This window comes from Procambarus clarkii, chromosome 31, assembly GCF_040958095.1.
Source record: "Procambarus clarkii isolate CNS0578487 chromosome 31, FALCON_Pclarkii_2.0, whole genome shotgun sequence".
Taxonomy (NCBI): domain Eukaryota; kingdom Metazoa; phylum Arthropoda; class Malacostraca; order Decapoda; family Cambaridae; genus Procambarus; species Procambarus clarkii.
In genome coordinates, this window is record NC_091180.1 from 17,244,077 (window position 1) to 17,251,896 (window position 7,820).

Here is a 7,820-nt window from a genome sequence, read left to right on the forward strand (position 1 = left end):
GGCGTGTTATTGTGCAGGCGTGAAGTGAATGGAAGATTGGCGAGGCGTTTGTCAAGGTGAAGCCTTTACCACCCGGCTCTTACTCTCTCCACGGTGACATATGGAACTTTATCCACGCAAATGTCTTCCTTCTCTCCTGGGGTATAGGATATATAGGTGGCCAGGGGGTACGTCTGAGTGCTCTCACTTTCCCCTCCCTCCTCTCTCACCACGTACCTTTCTCTCCCTCTCTTTCTCTCCCCCTCCCTTTCTCTCCCTCCCCCTCCCTCCCCCTCCCTTTCTCTCCCTCCCCCTCCCTTTCTCTCTCTTCCCCTCCCTTTCTTTCCCTCCCCCTCCCTTTCTCTCCCTCCCCCTCCCTTTCTCCCCCCCCTTCCTGCCTCTCTCGTCTCTTTCGTTTTTCAATTTGTCTTTGCCGTGTCTCTTAGGACCTCTGTGACGCACGACATGAAAGAAGCGAGAAGATTAAAGGAAGAGGAAGCCTGCTGGTGGACTAGTCTTGGTGTTGAGCCCGAGTGTGTGGCCACCATGTAGACCATAAGCCACGAGGGCCCCACCACCAGCCACGGACCTCTGTGTGTCGCTGGTCACGGACTCTAATGTCCTGATCATCATCTTCAAGATCACAAATGTTGACAGATGTACTTGCAGAGCAAATGGGATTGTGGGATATCTTGAGGTTATCTTAAGATGATTTCGGGGCTTTAGTGTCCCCGCGGCCCGGTCCTCGACCAGGCCTCCACCTACAGGAAGCAGCCCGTTGATAAAAAGACTGAAATAAAGTGGGTTTGGAAGGAGAGAGAGAGAGACAGAAGAAAAGAGGTTTATCTTCACTTGAAGTGAGAAATTAATATGTATGTCAGACTTGACGCAGAAAGCCTCTATAAATGGGACGGCGTTCGAGGCAAGAGGTCAGCCCAAGTTGATACCAGCCCATACCAGGAGAACAATGTGGGCGACCCAAGTGAGGGGACTAAATAGGGGGTAGGACGGAGGACTGACGGGAGCATGTAATAGTTCCTTAATGACAATCTTGAGAGTTTTAATTGTAATATTCTGGTCTTCAGACTAGCAGGCCAACACCTCCAGATGTGAGGGGCATAACAGTCTGAGCAACCCTGCTGCTGGAGCAGAGGCGGTGGATGGGGCGGAGGAGGTGGATGGGGCAGAGGAGGTGGATGAAACAATGCAGTGCCCGACAGTAGACAACTATATGAACTAAAGAGAACTAAAAGTACAATCGAGACACGTAATAATCTTAGAGTTAACAGGACAAGAAAGATGCCAGAGTGTTAGACAACAGCAAAGTGTAATAGTTGTATCTAACAAGTAATTATAAGTTGCTAAACATAGGTGAGTGCGGGTGACGTCAGGGAAGGAGTGTGGAGCTGGTAGTGTCAGTGAAGGAATTACTGTTTGGTCTAGTAGTTCTACTCCTTCACGGTCTGACTAAATTTTAAAATTTGTTGAAGATATCCCTACCAAAATGTTAAGTTATTCAAGGCAGACCACGCCGGCCTCGGCACAACTGCCGTATAATATTTTGTGGTGTTTTGTGCGCAATTTTTCAGCAGTCAGCTGCTGGTTGGGGAATGTTATACTCTGGGAAATATTGTCGGTCGTGAGGTAGAAAACTTGGGAATCTTTCAGCCATCGGAAAGTTGAGCCTAGGGTTCGTATCCCCCCCCATCCCCCCGTCCCATGGCAACAAGTTATATGGATTCCTCGTTTTTGCTAGTGAAATGTTATACGAGATTAGTGAAATGGTGTTGTGTGGTAATTATAGAGTACGTGTGTTCCCTCTCTCAATGTTTTATATAGTGATCATGTCTCTTTTGTTTACTAACGTTTGTAAGTTAGTTCCTTCAATGTGTCCTCTTAACATACTCTTACTTCAAACACTGGTCTTGCTGAGAAACTATTGTGGGATTCAACTTGCGTTTATCGGCTCCCGAGAAACACTGGCTGCCCTTATACTGTACAGTGATGGACTTACAGGTGGACATGATGGACCTTACAGGATGGAATGAACCATGGACATTTTCAAGAGAACACTAGACTGTTTTCTAAAAGAAGTTCCGGACCACCCGGGCTGTGGTGGATGTGGGCCAGCGGGCCGCTCCAAGCAACAGCCTGGTGGACCAAACTCTCACAAGTCAAGCCTGGCCTCGGGCCGGGCTTGGGGAGTAGAACTCCGAGAACCGTATCAAGCAGGTATTTCAAGTCGAAGTACTACCGACCTTAATGGGGATTGAAAGGCACCTCAGTTGACGTCTATGACCTTATTGACGGGTTGATTTACGTCCTCAACCTTGATCCTAGATGGTCCTAATAAAGGTTTAATGCTCATTTGACGTTTAACCATTTCTTGAATAATACGTCGCTGACGACGTGTGTTTGAATCGCAGCTCGGCAAACTGTTCACTCGCGCTCCTCAAATGCAAATAATCGCTAACAGAACCTAAACACCTAACATACTCCTGAGTATGCACAAAATACTAATATAAAAATATAAATAATATTTTTTCAAAATGTATATTTCATAAAATTCTTATCGTGAATGCACGGTACGTTAAAATTGATGGATGTGTCTTTGGGGGGTCGGCCGCTGGATGGACGAGCCTAGTCTGTGGACGGGTTGCTTGATCGAGTGATCACTTGGGACTTAAATATTTATTTGGGAATTTTGAAGACAGTTTCCGTCACAAGGTGCGTATCAGGTCGCGTACTGATGTGTGTGTTTGTGTGATTACCTTGAGGTTACCTTGAGGTTACCTAGAGGTGCTTCCGGGGCTTAGCGTCCCCGCGGCCCGGTCGTCGACCAGGCCTCCGTGATGTGGTGTTTTAAAGTGTGTCAAGTAGTTTGTATGAGTATCGCTTGTTTCAAGTACATAATAAGTGAAAGTTCCTTAATGGAACCCGAGTTTTTAGAATCTAACTAGTGGTAAGAATTCACCAGAGAGTTCACCCTTATGTATTTAATACTTAGGGTTGAGTTTACCAGCCGCGGATGACCGGGTTGAGATGACAGTTAAGACCTCATGTTTTGCCTAATCACTTGTTTTCCTTCTTTAGGTACGTGCTACGTGAACTGTGTTTTACCTTTGGCTGGTTTCAAGAGTTCTACTCCTGCGCCTCATCCCGGGGCTAGGTTAGACGAAATAGTTTGGGTAGTATGTTAGGATTGTAATATAGTTTAATATGGTAGTCATCTGTAGCTTGGTATTGGTGGTATTGTTGACTATGTTGCGGTTGTCTTTTGGTTGTTCCTAGGATCAACGCCTTCGCGGCCCGGTCTCTGACCACGCTTGGTCGGTACTTTGGTCAACTAGGCTGCTTGGCGCAGCTGCTCGAAGCCTGACTTAGGAATCACAGCCTGGTTGATCAGGTGTGTGTGTGTGTGTGTATACAATTTGTATATGTATAATTTGTGTGTAATGACTTTAGAACGCCATTTAGTCAGTCTTGGGAAAGTTTCTCTCGCCAAGAGCTTTGCTCAACGTGGAAATAACGAGTGAAAGTTGCGTTCTGTAAAATTCTTGGCAACCTCTGGCTTGTGGGGGGGGGGGGTCTTCCATTACACAACTTTGATAATATAGTTTGGAAGAGTTTTCGACGAGAGAGAGTTACTGTGTGCGAGTGTGGGCCCAGCTAGCTACTGTGTGGGGGTGTGGGCCCAGCTAGCTACTGTGTGCGGGTGTGGGCCCAGCTAGCTACTGTGTGCGGGTGTGGGCCCAGCTAGCTACTGTGTGGGGGTGTGGGCTTCAGGAGACAGGTTTGGTGTGATATCAACTCCTAGATCTTTTTATTTGTCCGTTTCATGAAGGACTTCATCTCCCATTCGATATATTGTGTCTGGCCTCCTGTTTCCACTGCCTAAATTTAAATTTTAAATTTTGCCTCGATGGGCGAGTTTATTGGGCAGCGCCACTCATCTTGTGAGTGGCGCTGTGTACGCCGCCATAACAGCACGTACAACACTCCCCAATAGGAAGAAAACCCGCTGGGTTGTTCATCCTGTCACTTGTACCCAGACACAGCTGGGACTTGCCTAGTTTCATTACCTTACATTTACTCGAGTTGAACTTTAGTAGCTGTTGAGTGTGATGGGGTTGAGAGGGCACGAGGGCCACACTCTGAGAGATAGTGTTGATAGTGGGGGATACCTGTCCTGTCTCGGATGGGAAACCCATCCTGTAATGGTATCTCTCTCTGTCTCCTCTCTCTGTCTCCTCTCTCTGTCTCCTCTCTCTGTCTCCTCTCTCTGTCTCCTCTCTCTGTCTCCTCTCTCTGTCTCCTCTCTCTGTCTCCTCTCTCTGTCTCCTCTCTCTGTCTCCTCTCTCTCGCTCTCTGTCTCCTCTCTCTCGCTCTCTGTCTCCTCTCTCTCGCTCTCTGTCTCCTCTCTCTCGCTCTCTGTCTCCTCTCTCGCTCTCGCTCTCGCTCTCGCTCTCTCTCTCGCTCTCGCTCTCTCTCTCGCTCTCTCTCTCGCTCTCTCTCTCTCTCTCTCTCTCTCTCTCTCTCTCTCTCTCTCTCTCTCTCTCTCTCTCTCTCTCTCTCTCGCTCTCTCGCTCTCTCGCTCTCTCGCTCTCTCGCTCTCTCGCTCTCTCGCTCTCTCTCGCTCTCTCGCTCGCTCGCTCTCTGTCTCTGTCTCTCTCTCTGTCTCTCTCTCTGTCTCTCTCTCTGTCTCTCTCTCTCTCTCTCTCTCTCTCTCTCTCTCTCTCTCGCTCTCTCGCTCTCGCTCTCTCTCGCTCTCGCTCTCTCTCTCGCTCTCTCTCTGTCTCTGTCTCTCTCTCTCTGTCTCTCTCTCTCTCTCTCTCTCTCTCTGTCTCTGTCTCTGTCTCTCTGTCTCTCTGTCTCTCTGTCTCTCTGTCTCTGTCTCTCTCTCTCTCTCTCTCTCTCTCTCTCTCTCTCTCTCTCTCTCTCTCTCTCTCTCTCTCTGTCTGTCTGTCTGTCTCTCTCTCTCTTTCTCTGTCTGTCTCTCTCTTTCTCTCTCTGTCTGTCTCTCTTTCTTTCTTTCTTTTTTTTCTTTCCTTTTACGTACGTTACGTAGCCCTACATAACTTTTCTCCTCCCCTCTCCCCGTCTTTGACCAAAGAGCTAGAGCTCAACCCCCGCAAACACAACTAGGTGAGTACACACATGCCTCTCTCCCCCTCCCTGCCTCAGTGTTCATGTAAGGGTTGTTGATGTATGGACCATAAGACCCGGTAACAATACCATCGCCGGAGTGTGGCAGGCGTGGGCTCCACAAAGGAGTTTGCTGCCCGCCCTCACACCAAATCCATTACCGTGATAAACCACACTCCCTTCTAACCACCTGGATAGTTATCTTAGATATTTATGATGGTCTGAAAGCGTATTGCGGTTCCAAAAATAGTCTACGTGTATACTGGCAGGTGAACATCTCTCCAAAAAACAGATTACTCTAAGGTTATAACTTTAATGTATTACAAATCGTTGATTTAAATTATAAAATATGTTGAAAACGCTTTCTCTGCTGATTTTTTTATTTTTTTTTTTGTAAGCACAATTCTCGGATACATTTTAATAGTTATCGAATGTCATATTTTACAGCGTCAGTAATACAAAATATTAACGTAACTAAACATAACGAAACCTAACATTAACCTAAATTAACCTTAACCTAACCATGGATAGAGAGTAGATAACAGCACTAATTTTGTTGTAGTTCACAGTCCTTACCGTTGTGCCTTCTCCTACCCGAGGACACTGTAAACGGTGGGTATAGTGAGAGTGCTTTGTATGGACCAGTGGTGCTTTCCTCCACCCCCCCCTCTCACTACCCCCCCTCTCACTCTCCCCTCTCACTCTCACCCCCCCCTCTCACCCCCCCTCTCACCCCCCCCTCTCACCCCCCCCTCTCACCCCCCCTCTCACCCCCCCTCTCACCCCCCCTCTCACCCCCCCTCTCACCCCCCCCTCTCACCCCCCCCTCTCACCCCCCCCTCTCACCCCCCCCTCTCACCCCCCCCTCTCACCCCCCCTCTCACCCCCCCTCTCACCCCCCCTCTCACCCCCCCCCTCACCCCCCCCTCTCACCCCCCCTCTCACCCCCCCTCTCACCCCCCCCCTCTCACCCCCCCTCTCACCCCCCCCTCTCACCCCCCCCCCCTCTCACCCCCCCCCCCTCTCACCCCCCCCCCCTCTCACCCCCCCCCTCTCACCCCCCCCTCTCACCCCCCCCTCTCACCCCCCCCCTCTCACCCCCCCCTCTCACCCCCCCTCTCACCCCCCCCTCTCACCCCCCCCTCTCACCCCCCCCTCTCACCCCCCCCCCTCTCACCCCCCCTCTCACCCCCCCCTCTCACCCCCCCTCTCACTCTCCCCTCTCACTCTCACCCCCCCCCTCTCACCCCCCCCCTCTCACCCCCCCCCCCCTCTCACCCCCCCCCCCTCTCACCCCCCCCCCTCTCACCTTCCCCTCTCACCCCCACCTCTCACCCCCCCTCTCACCCCCCCTCTCACCCCCCCCTCTCTCTCTCTCCCCTCTTAACCCCCCAACCCCCCCCTCTCTCCCAAAACATTTCCGTCTCATTTTTCAAGCTCTCATCAGAACATTTTAATTAATTTAGCTTTACATCTCCCCCCTACCCTCCCTACCCCCCCTTCCCCCCCCCCAGTCACGACTTCAACTGATCACTGGACCACTACCCCCCCCCCCCCCCATCCCCTCCTCTCATCATGGATGTCGTATGATGAAGGGTAGAGAGTGAGGAAGAGGTGGATAGAATTGGGGGATGGTGGGGGAGGTATGATGATCAAGAGGGAGCAGGGGAAGGTGGAGGTATAATACTGGACTTCCATCTTGGGATCATTCTACCCATCCCTGTAGCCTTGATCATTCTAGCCATCCCTGTAGCCTTGATCATTCTATCCATCCCTGTAGCCTTGATCATTCTACCCATCCCTGTAGCCTTGATCATTCTATCCATCCCTGTAGCCTTGATCATTCTACCCATCCCTGTAGCCTTGATCATTCTACCCATCCCTGTAGCCTTGATCATTCTATCCATCCCTGTAGCCTTGATCATTCTATCCATCCCTGAAGCCTTCGGATCATTCTACCCATCCCTGTAGCCACGAGATCATTCTACCCATCCTCCTGAAACTAACCGTCTTCCACATGTTAGGCAGTTTTCCTGTTACCAGTGACTTGTTATACACAGTTGAGAGTGGCAGGCACAGTACTGCAGCTCCTTCTTTTAGTATCCCCCAAGGTGGTATTCCGTCCTGGCCAAGAGCCTTGGTCACATGAGAGTCGAGCAAGAGCTTCCTTACCTCCCCACTGGTAACCTCAGCTACCTCCTCCTCGTGGACTAACCGGGTTAGATAAATTATCAACCACATTTCCGAGGAAATAATTAAATTCGCCTAGATAGAGCGTCGGCTTCTCGCGTGGGATCCAGGGTTCGAGACCCCATACTGTCTGAGTGAATGGAACCTGGTTAGGTTAGTGTGTGTGTGTTGGATATGTACATTTATATACATTTTGTACCTATTTCCTTTCCTCATTCCTACGTTTTTATTGATTTTTATTTATGTTCATTTCGCATTATAATATCTTGGGTGTGGGTGGAGGGGGGGGGGCTGAGGGGGGCCTGGAGTGGTGGGTGAAGGGGGGCCTTGGGTGGGCGTGTATGGTGGGTGGAGGGGGGCTTGGGTGGGTGTGTGTGGTGGGGTGGAGGGGGGGGGGGCTTGGAGTGGTGGGTGGAGGAGGGGCTTGGGTGGGCGTGTATGGTGGGTGGAGAGGGCCTGGCGTGGGATGCTGTGAGGATCGATCTTGGGATCTGACTCAACACAGC